This window comes from Strix aluco, chromosome 8, assembly GCF_031877795.1.
Source record: "Strix aluco isolate bStrAlu1 chromosome 8, bStrAlu1.hap1, whole genome shotgun sequence".
NCBI classification, from domain to species: domain Eukaryota; kingdom Metazoa; phylum Chordata; class Aves; order Strigiformes; family Strigidae; genus Strix; species Strix aluco.
The window spans coordinates 18,140,554-18,158,614 of record NC_133938.1 but is presented as its reverse complement, the minus strand read 5'-3'; the positions used below and the strand labels follow the sequence as shown (position 1 = coordinate 18,158,614).

General features: G+C 45.4%; 1 protein-coding gene across 1 annotated transcript in view; it reads right to left on the bottom strand.

Annotated features, from left to right (window-relative positions):
- LRRC8D (leucine rich repeat containing 8 VRAC subunit D) overlaps positions 1-16,657 on the bottom strand; it is a 54,819-nt gene extending 38,162 nt beyond the window's left edge. The window contains exons 1-2 of the mRNA XM_074832446.1: positions 16,395-16,657; positions 3,724-3,860 (exon numbers count right to left, since the gene is read on the bottom strand). The gene's annotated coding sequence lies outside the window, so the exon portion shown is untranslated. The remainder of the gene's footprint in view (positions 1-3,723; positions 3,861-16,394) is intronic.
- Between the last annotated feature and the right edge of the window lie 1,404 nt (positions 16,658-18,061).

Genomic DNA, 18,061 nt, shown 5'->3' with positions numbered 1-18,061 from the left:
GAGGCAGCCTTGGCAATAACATTGTTGCATGCACAAACCAGTTTATCAGTTGGGGAGAAATTTAAATCCATTTAATTTATTTGTCAATTAACAACCTTTTAATTACTACTTCTGGTATCGAAACACACATGCACACCATGAGGGAAACTGCCCTTGCTCTCCAATCCCTTCGCTGTACCTGGTCATGGCAGGGAGGCAACAGGGCCGGCACGTTGCGCTTCCTCCGCTGGTCACGGTCCCTGCGGAGTCTCCTGGCTCCCCTTGGGCATGCAGCATATCCGTGGTGTCAGCTGGGGAGCTGGCTGGAATCGGCCGCCACCGGCGCAGGGCAGCCCTGCCCTGCCCTCCTCCCTCGCTGACAACACCATGCCAACCGCGGCCGATACCAACATTGATATTACTCGGTATGGGAGCAGGCAGACCCGCAGGGAGCGCCTACAACATGGCAGGAGCATTCCTCGGCATTACATTAGAAGTTGAACTGCAGGCAAGCGTCCAGGAAAGTCTGCCATTTGCATCACATCTGGAACCAGCACTCCCTACCCCACTGGGAGGGGACACTGAAACACACAGCTCTTCAGGACATCCACCTTTTGTCTGCCCTTTGATAGCCATTGTCAAAAACTGATCTTGATTTTGTCAAAAATTGGTTTTATTTTCCCAAGAGAGCTACTCCTAGTCTCACCCTCCGCCTCTGCCACAAGCTCATACAGCTCAAACACATGAAATACAAAGGACCATCGGCACAAGCTACAGCTGGCACTCCACAAACAGATCAGAGCAAGCTGACAGGTTACCTCCTAACATTAAGCTTGGTATCAGTACATTTCTGTAATTAACTCACAGAGGGAGCTGATGCACTTCAAGTAAATACGTCAGATTTGCTTACCTCTGGAGAACAAACAGTCCCACACCGCACAGAGGAGCTACATGCCAAAACGCCAGTAAAGCAGGACACAAGAAATGAAAGTAACTAAGCAAATCCATACTTCCTTGGGTCCCTTCATTCCTACTTCAAGAAGAAAGTCTCCATTGCCGCTTATTATGTGTGTATAGTAAACAAATAGCCTATACAGACAAGTTGTTCTTAAAACAAATCAAAAGCACATCAATGAAACGTGATCTAAAATAAACCAGCTATGTTTTAGGATATCACTATTTCCCCTGGCGCTTCAGGATTCTGCAGCTGCAGAAATTCCTCTAAAAAAATTCAAAAGACTTTAAAGCTTATGCTCCCACGAAAGAGGTTTCCAGAGACAAATATATTATATATATACATATGCACTCCATCACAGTAACCAGACCAGAACACTTGCACAGGAAAGCCCCTAACCACACTTCAACGTTCTTCTGATTTAGTTGTATCAGCCAAGATACTTCTTTTTTCTTGCTTCCCAACTATGCAAGCAAAAACCCTTCTAGTGGCTGTGAATTTTTTCTACCTGCATAAACTATTCCTTTCATAGGACCTGTTTCAAGCAGCACCATCAGAAAAATTCCTCTCATAGCCATAGGGGCACCTCAGGAGGAGGTGGCAAGACTGGGTAATGAAAGCATGCACACAGGAATGGTGAAGGCAAAGGAGAGCATTGCATCAGTCTAGCTTACGTCCACAGAAAAAGGGAGGAACTAGCAACTGCCATCACACCAGCTTTGTGCCAGCAAAAACTAAACTGCAAAGTCACAATCCTGCTACAAGAAGTAACAGCAGTAAAATTCTGCACACGGGTCAAACCGACCAACTTTACTTTGAGACACAGCATTGTTTTCTATTTTGATTTTTGTGCCCTGCTTAGCATATAATGTATAATCTTGAGAAACAAACAGACTGCCTGAAAACATAGGTGCAAGTCATTCCATTTATGTCAAGTAGATACTAATCCTATTACCCCCCAAGGACATGACTAAGTGTCAGTTGGGTTAACTGTTTCACTACTGATAAGATACATATCACTATTTCTTTGCTAAAACCTATCTCAAAACTCCAAACCATCTGTAAAAGCCTCTTATGAGTAAAACCATCCATGTACCCCATCCAGGAGTAAACAACCTCTCCACTCTTCCTAATGAGCATCTTTATAACACAGACTCATCCTGACTACCTCAAAAGTACTCAATATTAAGAATAGAGAAGTGTGGGTTAGAAAACAACAAAAAAGTTTAAGATAGATTCAGTACAGTTATAAAGACTGCCCTATCTGTGTTCCTACTCAAATAAAGATCTTCTCTGTCTCCTTTTTTTTTAAAAAAAAAAACAGAACTGCTACAGGTTATCCAGCCTGCCACATCACATCAGCACAGCAACCAGTAAGGCCTGGCTGCAGAATTTAGGTCAGCTTGTCTGTGGAGCACATAAGGTCTTGCACATAGCCATGAATTTCCTAGTAATGCTTCAATAATCCCTCTTCATCCTGCTATGCAGCTATTTTACTAGTAGCTGCTAGCTTTCCTCTAACTCCCCAACAAAGACTCTCCACAGGAGGGATGTTTGCAGGCAAATGAGCCGCTATCTCTTCCTTGGGAAGCAGGAAGCTGGTTGTTGAATCAAATAAATGCTGATTTTTATTTCTCAAGCTAAAAAAGTGAAGGATTCCCAACGCATGCCAGAAAAGGACTTCCCTTTTTTAACCACACAAGGAAAGATATAATCAGAGCTGAAAATTACCCCTAGAATATTAGGAATAATTTTCTTAACAGATCATCTAAACAAAACCCCACTGTTTCCACCTGGGTCAAATAAAAAATAACATAAATATGTGACTAATAAATTCAGACAGTCTAAGGGACAGATGCTGGTATTTCTAGAGAGAAAGCATCACTTGAGGTGAAAAACACTGTGCCTCTTCAAAGAATGCTTCCCTCTAGAAGTGAACTGCAGGCCACTGCCATCCCAAGCATTGTACAAGCACACGTAAGTAGTAGCCCTGTTCTTAAGGAATCTCTAAAGGTGCATAAAAATATGCAAAGTCTTTTCAGAACATGGTCCTCAGAGCAGGAGTTCCACATAAATTGGTAAGTACAGTTACGTAAGAAGCAAATAATAAATCAAATATAATAAACCAAAACCTCAAACTTCTCTGACTGTCTTCCTAGAAGATGAACTTAAGACTTCTTAAGTATGACAATCTGAAAGATGTGAATGTAAGAATAAATACCAGTTTCCAGGAACAGTTATGGGAAACCCAGCAAATAAAAACAGTTAGCAAGCTGACAGTTGGTTTTGTCTTAAAACCCATCAGTCTGCTACCCTTCTGTGCTCTGGTGGCTGCATTACATTGTGCTCCTCAAAAGCTGGCCCTTTTATCTCCCTATTAGAACAGAGAATAAAACCGATGAAAAACTCTTTCCTCAAGACATCAAATTGCTCTTCAACACTCAAACATTTCTTAAGAGTATTCCTAGTCCACTCTTTCCAACTCACACAGCGCATGGATATAGGTATTGGCAAACACATACTGAGCCATACTGCACATTAGATGTGTAAATCAAATACCCCAGAAAACACAAAGTTGCATTTGTTTATGTTTACCTCAGATCTGTTACAGAACTCAAGCACCCATGCTAGGCCCACAGATGATGTGGTTGCTGTTACTGGGACACCATCCTATCACATATATTAGCAAGACTTTTTAAGGAAGAGAACTCTATTTCTATAACTAATGATCAGCCACAATTTCACTTGAACTCAGCATCAGACAATTTTTCCCATTCCTAGCTCAGTACCTGATCAGGCTGTGCTTCTCCTTCCTCCTCCGGCTTCAGCTGGGCTGAGTGCTGGCTCCAGGAGGCTCTGGTGATGGGAATACCAAGCCAGGTGCTGATGGTCACTTTCTCATTTTGACAAGCACCACAGACTCTTCCTGTATAAAAACAAACTGCTGTGAATCAAAGGGGCCAAATAAAGTGTTGACACTAGTGGGGTGACAAAGAAACACCACTCTGCACATGGAAGCAGAACGTTAGTGATCCTTTTGCCATCAGTGCCTGATCTCTGGGAAGGCTGAGCACACCCTTACTTTAATAATTTCAGAAATACTCTAAATGAGTTGTCCTTTTCTTGAAGAGTGGAGATCCTCAAACTAGCAATTTGCCATTTCCCACATATTTTCTTAAACACATTGGCTCATCCAAACTTAACCAAGAGCACTGCTATTTCTACGCCACTGCTTCCCTACAGCACCATAAAAGCCAGACCAGCCCCCAATACATGGTAGCAGCACACTGCACATGCTCCACACAACCGCTTTGATCACACTTGAACTGCTGCATTACAGCACTGTGCCAGGTAAGCAGGCTGTCTTGAGTCAATGAGTTGCCTGGAAAACCTCTGGAAAACACCTCTATCCCCCCCGACGAACAAAACAGAGCAGAAACAGGGTTCTCCCCTCTCCTCCTTTAGCCCAACACTTCACCAGTCAAGACCCCAGCACAGCTGCCTTCACCACCAGCCACTCAAAGGCTCCAGGGCACAGCAGAGCCCACAGATGGAAAGCAACAACTCAGCAAAGCAAACAGCCAGACTCCAGCAGGTAATTCATGAGTATTTATTTTACTTTGCTGCTTATTAAGTATGCCTCATTATAAATCAAGTATTTTACAGTAATTGCCTCCAATCAACAAACACTGAGAAAGCCACTACGTAGACCGATGCTGCTTCACAACTGAAATGAGTCCCCTAGCAACACGCACGACTCTACATGACTCTCCATGTGCAGCACGTTGGCCGCCACTGCCTCGCTGTCCTTCTTGCGCCTCTCCTGCCCTGGCTGTACCCCAAGCAGCGCTGCTGCGTGCCCAAACCCTTCCTAGCACTGCTGACTCTTGCACATTGCTGCCAGGGTCAAAACCAGGGTCAAACACCAGCACAGCAGGGCGCTCGCTGCAAGACTGGCAAGCCCCAGCCTGGCTGGCAGCAGCACCTTGACAGGAATGGAGGCAGCCCCCAGTACGGGGAACGCCCCACAGCCAGGGGCAACTGGCTGCATCCCCTGCTTCAGCCACCAGCCCATTGCTTCCACGCCAGCGGCAGCTGCAGCAGAGAGATGCTGTGTCGTTAGGGTCTGTGCCCAGTGCCAAGCACAGTGCACTCACCCACCTGAGCTGCTCCCAAGCCACTGCAGAAAAAAACAAACCTCAACCAACACACACTTCACTCTTAATTTATTTTCCAAGGCCTTTTCAGGGTTGGCACCCGCTGGCACTCAGAAGCCCACAGGAAAAAGCCCTGTGTCATGCTTTCCACTGAGAGCATTTTAAAGGTCAGCAGGAACCTGCTGTTCCAGATTTCTTCTCAGCAGTAGAGACCCAGGATAAGGAGGTGTGGAAGACACCACCAAATAATGCAAATAAAATACACATCTTGAAGAATTCTCTCCTTCAAAGGGGTCAGGGTGGTCAAGTAGTCTCGGAAGAATTAAATCCCCTTTCGCAGCATACATCATCGGAACTAGAGTTTTCGGAGACTGTTGTTTTTTAAATACACGGCGGGGGTGGGGGGGGAATTCTGAGTAGATACTTTACAAAGGTCTATTGCAAGCAGGTTTCAGAACAGACCTTTGGATCATACTGGCACTCTAACAGAAAGTGTTCTCATAGCCACAGGGCCGTTCACCTTGGCTGTTTCTGTAATCTTTTTTCCACGAGGTCAGAGACCTACACAAGAAGGCTTAAGCAGAGCTCTGCCCTCCAACCCCTCCTCGGCAGCCACCCCAAAGGCAACAAACAATTTTTGAAGACAGAAGGCAAAGGCAGTTCCCACCTCCAAAGTAGGAGGGCTGCGTTTTTTGAAAACGCATCAGTGTTTAAGGAAAGGTGTCAGGAGAGGCTGAAGAGAACCACCACCACACTTGGTAAGGCATAGAAGAACAGGACAGCTTGTCCTCAAGAACTGTATCACAGCCTGAAAGACTGCTGAAGTCCATCACCACCACCACCCCCTTCCTAGAACAGACCGAGCACGAGTTGGATTATACCTGGAGGAGAGGTGGAAGAAAACAAATGACAAACACACACTCATAAGATTTTGGTTTAAAACAAAAACAGCAAAAAAAACACCCAACCTAAAGCAGAAATTCTCCTACAAATCCTATCAGTGTGTAAGCAGATGCTTGGGCAGAGCCAAGACCAGTGAAGGAATCTTCCCCACAGTTCTTGCCACAGAAATCCTCCTAGATTTTGTTCCAAATCCCATCTGAGGAATTCTCTATGCTTCTTCCTTCAGCTCCCCTTCCCATTTTTGAAGCGACAACTTGAATTTATTAAAATCAAGCAACATCTTACTTATAGAGACATCTGCTCTGATACAAGAATACACACCCACTGCTATAGTCGGTATGTGGGACAGTGGATATGAAGGAAATTAAATAAGGAGCTTGTGTACCACTTCTCTTATAACCTAGTCCCCTCTGGCACTCATTCCCTTTAATCCTTCTCTTTTCTTTCAGGCCCCTTCAGCATAAGGAAAGATTTACACCCCATTTACACTGGGGTGTTGGCATCACATTTATCTGAATCACAGTCAGGCACTTGGCACTTCAGGCATAACATGTTCAACCTCCAAATGCCACGTCCTATATACTGTAGCCTACATGTGGCTGCCTTCATTTGTACAGTCACTTGATCAAACATTTTTTCCACTAAGGAAAACACCACTTCTGTTGTGCTTAACGGGGGTTACATTTAACAGGGAAACAATCATTGCTAACAGAGTGGAAAAAAAATCAGATGATGCACTTACAGAGCAAATTATTAGAATTCTATAAAGAAAGGAGAAGGAGGGAAATCACAGTATTTGGGGGAAGAAGTAAAGATCTTGAAAAAAAAATCAACTAATAAAATAGGTGAAGCAGTTCTAGTCATTAGAGGTTTAATTTCAGCACAGCTGAATGATTTTCAGTTCTACACATATCTCCAAGTACCCAGCCAACAGCAGACATTTGACAATCACTTTGGTTAAAACGCCATCTTCCTCCTTTGCTACTGCATAAGAAAAACAACAAACCACCACACAGGAAAAATGCCATGCCATCAGGAGAGTAGAAAAACCCCAAACCCGCACAGAATCCTACTGCAGAAGTATCATCAATAGCAGCATGTAACCTAACCAGATAAATACCAGATTTTGTTGCTATCTCTGAGTGAGGTTTTGCAATCAGCTTAAGATGATTTGTGGCCACCCTGCTGCTTAACACGCCCACTCTCTTCCTTGGTGTGTGCCTGGGAGAAGCATCCTGCCCCACCAAGGCAGAGGTGGGTGGGCAGGAAGGCAGGACTTCCCCTTTCAGCAGTAGCATGAGCTCAAATTTGCTCCGGCTGGTCTTGAAACCACAGTCCCTTTGGAAAGCACCTTAGGCATTGCTCCTACTCCATGGGAGCCTACAGGATCCCACTGCCGCTCCCTGACAAGTTAATTGTCCATATTAGGGCCTCGCTGCAGCTTTATTTCAGGAGGTCCCTCTAATTCTTTCCTTCTCTTTGTGCCACCTCCTCTTCCCCCCTCCATGAGCCAGGGGCTATGTGCAAACTTCTCCCTGCTTCCTCTCTTCTGTTGCAGAAGGCAGGAATATAACCAAGACATTAACAAATCAAACCTTGCCAGGCAAGCTGGCAAAATTTCCCAGTGCTATAGGTAACCCACTGTCTGATCTACAGGCAATAAGAGAGGGGACTGCTAATGGTAGCTCTGCTATTATATTCTTCAGCAGATAGCAAGCCAGATCTAAGCTCTCACAAGTTCAGACAGCAAGCAGGTAAATAATCAGACACTGAAGAAGCCTTAACATGGATGAGGTGACAGAAATCAGCACCTATCAGAGTGCAGAGAGCCACCATCCTCTCTTTATTCACAAAAGAAACTGCAGAGGAGGAGCACTAGGTGCTCCTTGCACTGACCAGCTGCATACTGGTTGTGACCAGGCTGTTCTGGGCTGCTGTGCACGTGGACCGACTGTGATTTTACAACACAAATGAGGCAGATGCGAAACTATTCAGCCAAAACCAGGCTTGTACCAATTCAGCCTGTAAATTTATAGGTGCCCATTAAATTTGCTGTAAAAAATACGTATGTCCACACAGGGGTCTATTACTTTGCAACATGCTTTCAAGCTGATTGCGAACTGGGAGAACTTGGCGGTTCAGCTGCGAGCATGAAAGATGAAAGCCCTGCTTCTGGAGATGAGACTCCCTCAGTCAAACAAACAGAATTCATACACTTTTGAAGCGCAGAACAGTACAACTTTATGCTTTAAGATTTTCTTTTATATTTACTCACACTTACCTCAACAATTTTGTTATCTCCTTTCCTTTGCCACACTTAGTATTTTCTTTTGTATTTTTGCATGCTGCTCATTTTTATTTTCTGGCTTTACTACTCTTGTTCTGCTATAACTCTGGCCCCATCAGTTTTTTGTTTAAAATCTGTTTCAGTTAAACTGATTGATGCTAATAAGGACACTCTTGAATTCACCTTTCAATTTAGGTACATCCTAAATCAAATTACACTAAAAATAAACAAAGCGTAACCACAAATTTTAACCACTGGAAATAGAGTCTTGTCCAAACCACTGCATTTTTCATTTTCCTGATTAGTAGCACACTTCTGTCTCATTCTCAGTCCACTCTGTTTTTCCAAGAACAACTCTTCTCCCTTTATCTTCTTTATCTATCCTATCCACTTCCCACTGGGACACTAGCACTGACCAAACTCACAATTTCTGCAGCACCAACGAGCATTTGTGTATCTGCATTCCTCTGCTTCCTTGTTTCAAGAGCCAACAGATTTGTTGTCAGATGGACAGGAAAGGAGAGGAGCAAAACTATCAAGCCAGTCTTCCCTTTCTGTCTGCTAACAATGCCAAGGAGGTAAGACACTGAAAAAATTTAAGTATGGATTATAAAACAGCAAACGTTACTTTAAAAACTCAAGCGCATGAAAAGTTTCATTTCCCTTTTGTCAGTTCCTCTTCTAAGCTAGGTAGTTTAAGCTTTATTTCTTAATTTAATTAGACAGAAAGCAAGTACATGAAAGTTTCTGGATGGCAGCCATTGAAAGGAACCCTGTATGTAGACTTCTCAGTTTGTATTTTTAAACACCAGTCAGATTAAGCGTGAAGTCTGGTTCCTCCAGATGCATCTTTGATGAAGGCAACTGCTAATGCATGTGGAAAGTGTTCGTAACCGTAGTGGTCCTTGAAAACAAAGCAAGCTAGTGCACTACCTTTCACACTTCTCACTCAAGTTTTAATGCAAAGATTGTCAGACCAAAATAATTCCCCCTTCCATGATCTGTACACAAAACACTATGTACAAATATGCAGGATTTTTTAATCACTCACTGACATTTGCATTGGTTTAGTGGACAAATTTATACTGAACAATCCAAATGACATCAGCTTAACAATGTGTTCCTCTGTGCAGGACCGCAAAGGCAACAAAATGTCTATTACATAATACTTCTGTATAAAATATTAATATTCACAGAGGAAGCTTTTGAACTGAAAGGTTATTTTCAATGATTAGCAAATCAGTGTTGTATAAGCCTGGGTTTTTAATCAGTGTATTTGAGACAGACAAACTATACTTTTTGTCAGCAAAATATGACAGTCAACTTTGTATGCGCACACATCAAGGTATATGAAAGATCTCCCTGAGGTTACCAGCTTCTCTTTTGACCTTATGGTACTGCAAGATTATAGAACTGCCTCCATCTCTAGCACACACAGCTTCAGCAAGCTTGCACTAGGGTTATTCCAGGCATGGGTGTTCTTTATACAAGTTCTCACACCAGCTGAAAGTGTGTAAGTTTCCTTTCCTTCCTATCCTGCCATGGCTGAAGAACAGATAGATATTCAGATGTCATACTCATATACAGAATCATCTAGGTTGGAAAGGACCTTGAAGATCATCTAGTCCAACCATTAACCTAGCACTGACAGTTCCCAACTACACCATATCCCTCAGCGCTGGGTCAACCCGCCTCTTGAACACCTCCAGGGACGGGGACTCCACCATCTCCCTGGGCAGCCCATTCCAACGCCTAACAACCTGTTCTGTAAAGAAATACTTCCTAATATCCAGTCTAAACCTTCCCTGGTGCAACTTGAGGCCATTACCTCCTGTCCTATCGCTTGTTACTTGGTTAAAGAGACTCATCCCCAGCTCTCTGCAACCTCCTTTCAGGTAGCTGTAGAGGGCGATGAGGTCTCCCCTCAGCCTCCTCTTCTCCAGACTAAACCCCAGTTCCCTCAGCCGATCCTCGTACGACCTGTGCTCCAGACCCTTCACCAGCTTCATTGCCCTTCTCTGGACACGCTCGAGTAATTCAATGTCCTTTTTGTAGTGAGGGGCCCAAAACCGAACACAGTAATCGAGGTGTGGCCTCACCAGTGCCGAGTACAGGGGTAAGATCCCTTCCCTGTCCCTGCTGGCCACGCTGTTTCTGATGCAAGCCAGGATGCCATTGGCCTTCTTGGCCACCTGGGCACACTGCTGGCTCATGTTCATCCAGCTGTCAATCAACACCCCCAGGTCCCTCTCTGACTGGCAGCTCTCCAGCCACCCCTCCCCAAGCCTGTAGTGCTGCTGGGGGTTGTTGTGGACAAAGTGCAGCACCCGGCATTTGGCCTTATATATACACATCCCATGGGCTTGTTTTCTCCTTAGAGCTATAATCCCAAATTGGAAAAATCACTGCAGTGAGAATAATGTGCTTCAAACAAAGTCCACCCAAAAAACCAAGGCTGCTTTTAGCAGGCATGTTGGTATCTGTGGCATTGGCCAGACTTGAAAACACTAGAGGACTAGAGGTGCGGCAGCCCTGACTTCTGTAGAACCCAAGGGCAATCAGGAACACCTTTTATAGAGAAACTTATCTCAGTGCTGACTTGTAAAGAATGAAGTCCAAGGGAGAAAAAAACCCTAACACAGCACCTTGGCTGTGGCTTTGTAGCCATTCAGTTGCATGGGGGCAGGTAGGAGCCTGCCTCGCTTCTTCATTGCAAGGCCTATAAAGAGCCTTCATTTTTGGTGTTTTTCATTTCCACGTGTATTTTTACATAATAAATCTAAGGAAGAGGTCCACCTAGAGCATCAGTGGTCTCCAGCAGATGCTCTAGAACACTGCTGTAGGTCTCATCGTATTTAGCAGCCCCATGTGAGTGTCACAGATAAAATATCTAAAACAGCAACAGACACTTGTATTTAGGCAGCCCCAACCATGGTCTTGACATACAGGGATCATGTATATCAGGAGATGCAACTCAGACCAAAAAATCCTAAGCAAGTGAATCTCTAGTCTTTAAAACTTTAAAGACTTTAAAACTCCTGTTTGGGAACTGTGCAATTTTTAAAAAATTTGAACGTACAGCAAACAGTCTGAAGAGATGTTTGAAAGGAAAAGGTAGCAACAGCATTTAATTATCTGTTATGCCCACGCCTCGAGTCTGAGAAATCTTCCATTGCATTTTCCTGATCTTCAAATGAGACCTTCGTAAGACAGAACACCCGAGACGCCTAACTTTTAACAAAAAGACTATATACAGAGAGGGTTCTTTTTTCAACACTAACAAGGAGCAACGCAGGTCACAAGAACTGGACCATTTCTTTTTCCTGTTGATCACACAATACAAAATGCAGGACCATGGTGAATAAAGGTAATTGCTATCCTCACACACTGCTGACTGCCACATGCTTTCAGCCTGGTCATTTTTTCTGCTTCTTCATCAGAGTCACCAAGAAAAGGGTCTCTGAAAACAAAAAAAAAATCTGAGCAACGAATAACTTTCCTCTTCCCCTAAGGGTGGCTGTATGATTGTTTCAGAAGTCTTGAATATCACAACTATTTTAGTCTCAGAACAAATCACTTCTGGGGAACGAGCTCAAGTGGAAAGAAGGAAAATTATAGCTAGAAACAGTTTTGAGACTACCTGAACAACATGTTTTCGTATCCTGATTTATACTTGAAGAGGAAGAAGAAGAAAAGGGAAGGTATTTCTTTTGAAACAGTGCCAACAAACAGGTCCTTGGTGCAGCCATACTCTCTTCCCATACTACTGTTTGACGCCTAGCACTGGGCAAAAGTGGCATTTTGCTGGCCTGATTCCAAGAAAACAAGCTTCCTCCTTCCAAGGATATCTCCCTGAACACTCTAGCAGCTGCAACATGAAGGTCTTTGAGCTTTTCTTCCTATCCATTTCCTGAAGGGGGACAGGAACCTGCTCTTGCAAGACTGGAAGAATATAGATGAAAACAATATAGAAATAAGTGGAAAGAGCTCCAATTCTTTTAATTAAAGAAATTTGTGGTGAGAGAAAGACTGAAGCAGTGTCAGTTAAAATTAATGATGCGGAAATGAGTATTACCGATGGTATTAGAAAGTGCCAACTTGACTTGTGACGCACTTTCCTTTTTAACATGCCAAAACCCAAGATGATTCTCAAAAAGTTAAACACTAGAAATACTGGCTTTGCTCTTTCCTAAATTTGTTTGGAATCTCTGAGGGGAAAAATTTTTGGCAAGCAAACAGTACCTATTCTTTGTTACATGGTTAAAAGAAAATTGCACTCAATTTGCTTAGACCAAAAGATCTTGAGCCAGACCCATCCTCAATGAAAGCAAGTCAAGCTTTGAAAAAACACGGCTCAAAGTGTTCTCAAGATAAGAGGTACAGAATAGCTTTGAAACAGTAATTATAATCATTTTTACAAATACAATGCTGGTAGCTGCTAGAAAACTGTATTTCACAAACATCCTTCTCTGTATTTCAGCCCTTGTCTGGCAAATACAAGCATAGGCCCACAGCAGCTCAACATCACAGCCAAGAATAAACAGTGTCAAGATCAAGCACCCTTACCATGATCCCAGAGAACCTTACTCATGCGTGCGTGCTCATGAGACTACACACCTGTGGACAATTAGTCATGTGCACAAGTTTTTGCATGGTGAACTCCACAGACTTTTCACTGCTTGTTATAAAAAAAATGTTTAAAATGTCAGTGACACAAAAGCACTGACAAATCTTTATCTAAATGTAAGGTTTCTGAAGAAAATTATTTCCATTTTTCTTAATAAATCAATAGCGCTTTTTTCCTAGGATATAACCTTCCCACCACCAAGAGACAACAAATAAACAAAATAGAAAGAAAGGGGGAAAAAAAAAAGGAGAACTGTATAGTCTAGTTTCAGTGCTAGCAGGAAATGGAGAAATTTAAACAGCGGAAAATGAAATAACATGTTTTTGTTCTTTACACTTTATATAGTAATATTTGAGTATAATGTAAATACTGCTAATTGTGTTTTACGAATATTTAGGGATCTACACCAATTTTATGAATTAATTAGAAGATAATACAGATTGCGTTTTTGACAAGAAATTAAAAACCTTCAGTGTTCATTATTTGGTAAAACACTAACTCTGAAACTCCCTTTTGTCTGCACCCAGTTGAGAAACTAGCTTACTGGGTTCCCCCATGGCATCGTTTGTGACTCAAGCTACTTGTTAGTAAAACAGCCATCATCAGCCCCACACTGATTAAATGCTTTAAGCCTCAGGACACTAATTCATCCTCAGTGATCACAGTGCCCATGTACCTGTATCAAAACTCCCCTCTGGCTCTTAGTGGTGCAGGAGACAGCAAAGGGAAACTGTGGGCTAAGGTGCTGAGTCAGCACTCTGCCTGCAAGACATTGGAAGCCAGACCACCAGTACACACGAAAAGGAGGAACTGACACAGCAGCGGTGCCATCAGAGAACATGAGGGGGGAAAAGAAGCTCAGCCACTGGCACAGAACCCTGATGCAAAATCCACTTTCTCCCACTGGCTTCAGCAGACTTTGAACGGGACCTCAATACACAGAAGGAACAGGAAGACCTGGAGAAATTGAAGAAACTAACTTCAAGGTGGGAAATTTCAGTACAGTCACTTCTTATAAAACTGCACTAAGACACAACACACATGGTCTTGAGTGCTTTTGACCACAGGGATGTATGTACCCTTTTCTCCACTGGCATTTATTTTCTTATCCTCCTGTCACTGGTGGGACCTATTGCAAGTATATCGCCAACAACATTAGGTTGGTTTTTTTTTTAGTCTCTCAGCACACAGTTAAGAAAGCTGCCCATACACAGGATGTACAGTTGGGGTATCTCCATACCACCACCTACCTACTGTCACAGAAGAGAAAGAGGCTTGTCTGAGACGATGGGAACACAGGGCTAAGAAAGAACTGGAATACAAGGACTATATTTCATGTGTGCAGCTACGTGTTAATGCAATGTACACAAGTTAATCTTTCCACAGCAAGCACCGAAGTGCTTTCACTCTCTTTGCATTGTTATTATTATACAGGTTTGTTCCTATTAATAATTACCTTCCCATGAGGGCAGCACACAGACTTTCTCCATTGCTGGTGCTGCTGCTTTAGAATTCCTCCTCCAGGTCTGAGCACAGTGGACAGATTACCGTCCCCCCAAGGATGTCAGAACTGGTACAGATATATATTGCGCATATCTGGGTCTTACAAAATAAATTACTGCTTAATGCTGCTCCCTTCCCCATGTTACCTTATGTAGCCTTTGTAAACTTTGGATCTTTATCAAAGTAATCTCGATTCCAAGTAACATTATTTAAATATTCCTTGCTTATTATGTGCAAGAAAACAAATAGAGCAGACATAACAGACAACTGTTTTTCACACTAAGCAAGACACAGGCTGAGCACCAAATGAGTTTACTATAAAGGCAATGCTTGCTCAGAAACATAGGAGAAAATGGTGTTCAGTACAGAAAATATAGCCACAGTAGCATATTCCTAGGTCAGGAACTCATAAATCAGTTTCAACTAACAATAAAAGGTTTATAGGGGATTTGTAAATCACAAAGAATGAATAGGATCCTGGCCTGTGAGCAAGGATTGATGAATTAATTTAAGATGGCAATCAAGAGCAAATAACATAACACTAACCTTCTATAATAACCAATCCTTACCCCTAAGTTTGAAGAAAGGAGGTTTCCTCTGCCACCAGCAAGGCGGTAAGGAAAAAAAACCCAAACCAACAAACCACAGAGAAAAGGACTTGGCTACCTCATCTGGGATGAGAGTGCTTTTTTGATAGCTCAGAGCTGTGGGATCAAAATCTCAGTGCTGTTCCTGCAAATTTCTCACATCCTAAAGCCCTGTCTTTCAAACAAGGGGGCATAGCCATTCCCCACCTTCAGTTTTAGAGGCAGAAAAGATGATCCTTTCCTATCATGGCTAACAGACAAAATGCTGAAAAAACCCCAAAATACTTCTCTACACTATTTAAAAAGAAAAAAAAAAAAAGCTGTAACTGACAACGCTAATGAGTAGCAGGTACCCCAAAGCTGGTACTGGAGATGTTTCGCTCTGCACCAGCAGCTAAGCCAAGTGAAACATCACTTTCAGCACCACCATTACAGGAAGTACTGCTGAGACTTACTCCACCAAACAACAGGCTGGTTACCACTGCCGTCCTCCATTTTCAAGTCTGAGTAACCTACCTCATGGCTCTTACACACTGGGAGCGTCCAGAGGAGAAACTGCCACGGGCTGCTGGCGTGCTGTAAATGCACAGCCTGCATCCCCCCACCGACTGCAGACTAGCTTCCCTAAAGGATGCTGGGCAAGCCACAAGCTTTCTGTGCCTGAATTTGTTTGTTCAACAGCAGTGGCAGCACTTGTAACGGGGACGGGGCGGGGGGGAAATGGAGGTTGCAAGACAGAGGAGCTGCTGTGCCAGGCTCAGGGATCCTCAAGGAGCAGGAGTCGGTGTTGCCACATACCGGGGAGCAGGGGGAAGGGAGGAGACGTGCCTCGAAGAGACACAGATGACTCTCTGACAAGGGCTGTATTTTTGTCCTGAAGATGTGTTTTATGGACCGGTTTCGGCCCCTTTAATCTGCGTGTGGTGCAACGCCAAGGAACAGTTGCCCCCATACAAAAGACACGCAACCGGCGGTCCCCACGCGGGCCGAACGCCGCCGGTCTCGGGAGGGGGCTCGCTTCCCTCAGCCGCATTTCCCCGTGGCACGCTGTACTCCCCGGCCCGCCGCCGGGGCTGGCCCCGCCGCCGCCGCCGCTCGCCCCCCCGCACACGCCGGCACGTCCCGCGTGGATGGGCACCCCCGGGCGAAAACACCGCGGCGAGCCACCGCCGCTCCTCGGGGTCCCGCCAGCGGCCGCGCCGAGGGCCGGCGGTGCCCCCGCGGCGCACCGGCAGCCACACAAGCAAACCGATCCAGGCCGGTTTGGAGGCGGAATAAAGAAAAAACAGGGAAGGCAGCAGGGCGGGAGAGCCGGGGGGTGCCGGTGCCGCCCCCTCCCCCGCGGTCCCTCCGCCGCCTGCCCGACCGCCCCCCGCCGGCCCCGCGCTCGCCTCACCTCAGGGACGGCCCCGCGGGCTGGGGAGGGGGGGCCCGAGAGCCGCCCGGCCGCGCCGGGCCGGGCCGGGCCGGGCCGGGCCGTGCGTGCCGCGGGGACACGGTCCTTCTCCGGGGCCGTTACTCCCGCGGCGCTGCCATGCGGGCGGCGGCGGGCGGAGAGGGGAGGGCCGGGCCGGGCGGGCTCGGCTCCTAGCAGCGCCCTGCAGCGCGCTCTCCGCATGCGGCGCGCACCCGCATGGCTCGGCGCACGGACAGCACCGGCTGCCGGCGGCCGGCTCCGCAGCCCAGAGCACCGCCCGCGGCCCGGCGGCGGCCAATGGCTCCCGCGGCGCCGCGCATGTGAGGGCCGGGCCGGGCCGGCGCCGCCCCGCCCGCTCGCCCCCCGCGCAGCCGCCGCGCTCAGGTGCCTGCGGGCCGCCGCGCCCCGGCCCGGCCCCGCGGTGCGGGGGGCAGCCGTGCCCGTGAAGCGTCACCTGAGCAGGTCCCGGTGCGGGGGCGCCGAGCGATGCCAGTGAGCGCTGCGCCAGGGCGCTCGTTTGCGCGGCGGCGAGAAGGGCGAAACGTCGGGTAGCGAAGGCAACGGTTTGTTCTCATTGTGCAGGTAAATGAAATGTGTGTAGTGCGTGAGGCCAATAAAACAGCGAAAAGTTCAAATGATGTGTTTTAATTGTTACAATATTATCGGGGGGGGGGGGGGGGGGGGGGGGGAAAGTTGGTTTTCTTGCGTCTGTCTTGAGCCCTTGAGGGAACCGGAAAGTCAAAGGCTTGCGGGGGGATGGCAGCCGTTTGGGTCGCAAGGGCTGATGCCTCCACTGCAGCTCCAGAGACTGAACACAGCACGTTAAGGAAGGAGCCGAACTGAACCTGATCCTCACCCCAAAGTCCATTAGAAGCTTCTTTTCCTCCTTTAACTGAAAGGGCACCAATATCCTGAAGTCTCTGTTGAACACTGACCTGACAAGCGACCAGACCTGTGGGGGTTTTTTTAGCTAGAACTAGATGTAACCTATTACTTTTGAAACTATGTTGAACTTGATTAAGAACAGAATTTTAAAAATATACTGGCACACCTTCCTCCAAATTTTGCTTCATCCCCATGGTTTCTAGGAATTGGAGGAAATGAGAAATGATCCCTTGGTGCTTATTCAGAATACCTTTATGGCCCTTTCAAGATTGAGAATCTCCCCTTTACATTTTTAATCAGACCTTCTGGTCTAAATTACTGTAAAATGTATCTAAGGTTACAAATGAAAGCACTTCTTAGCAGCAATTCAGCTTCTAAGACCAGAGAAAATCAGGCCAGCTTGTGCTGCTCTCAGCTGTTCAGCACTATTTTCATACCACAGTTTTCATCTGGTGGAGAATTTTAGCAGAGTTCAGATTTAGTCCAATGAGCTGTCAATTACTTTAAGCTTTGATTTTTAATACCTTCACTTGGCCTTTTAGTTATTTTCTTCCCTGAGATCACCAATACTTGTGTTATTTTTGGCCAGCATTTTAGACCTCTCTGTTTCCTCAATAAGGTGAATTTATTATCTATTTATTTATTTCTGTGCTGGCCCACTGGCCAAGCCACATAGGGTGTGTAATACTGGAGCTCCACAGTGATGTAGGGTTAACAGAGATAAAAGCAGTCCAATCTGGTAAACATCAAGGCAAGTGAAA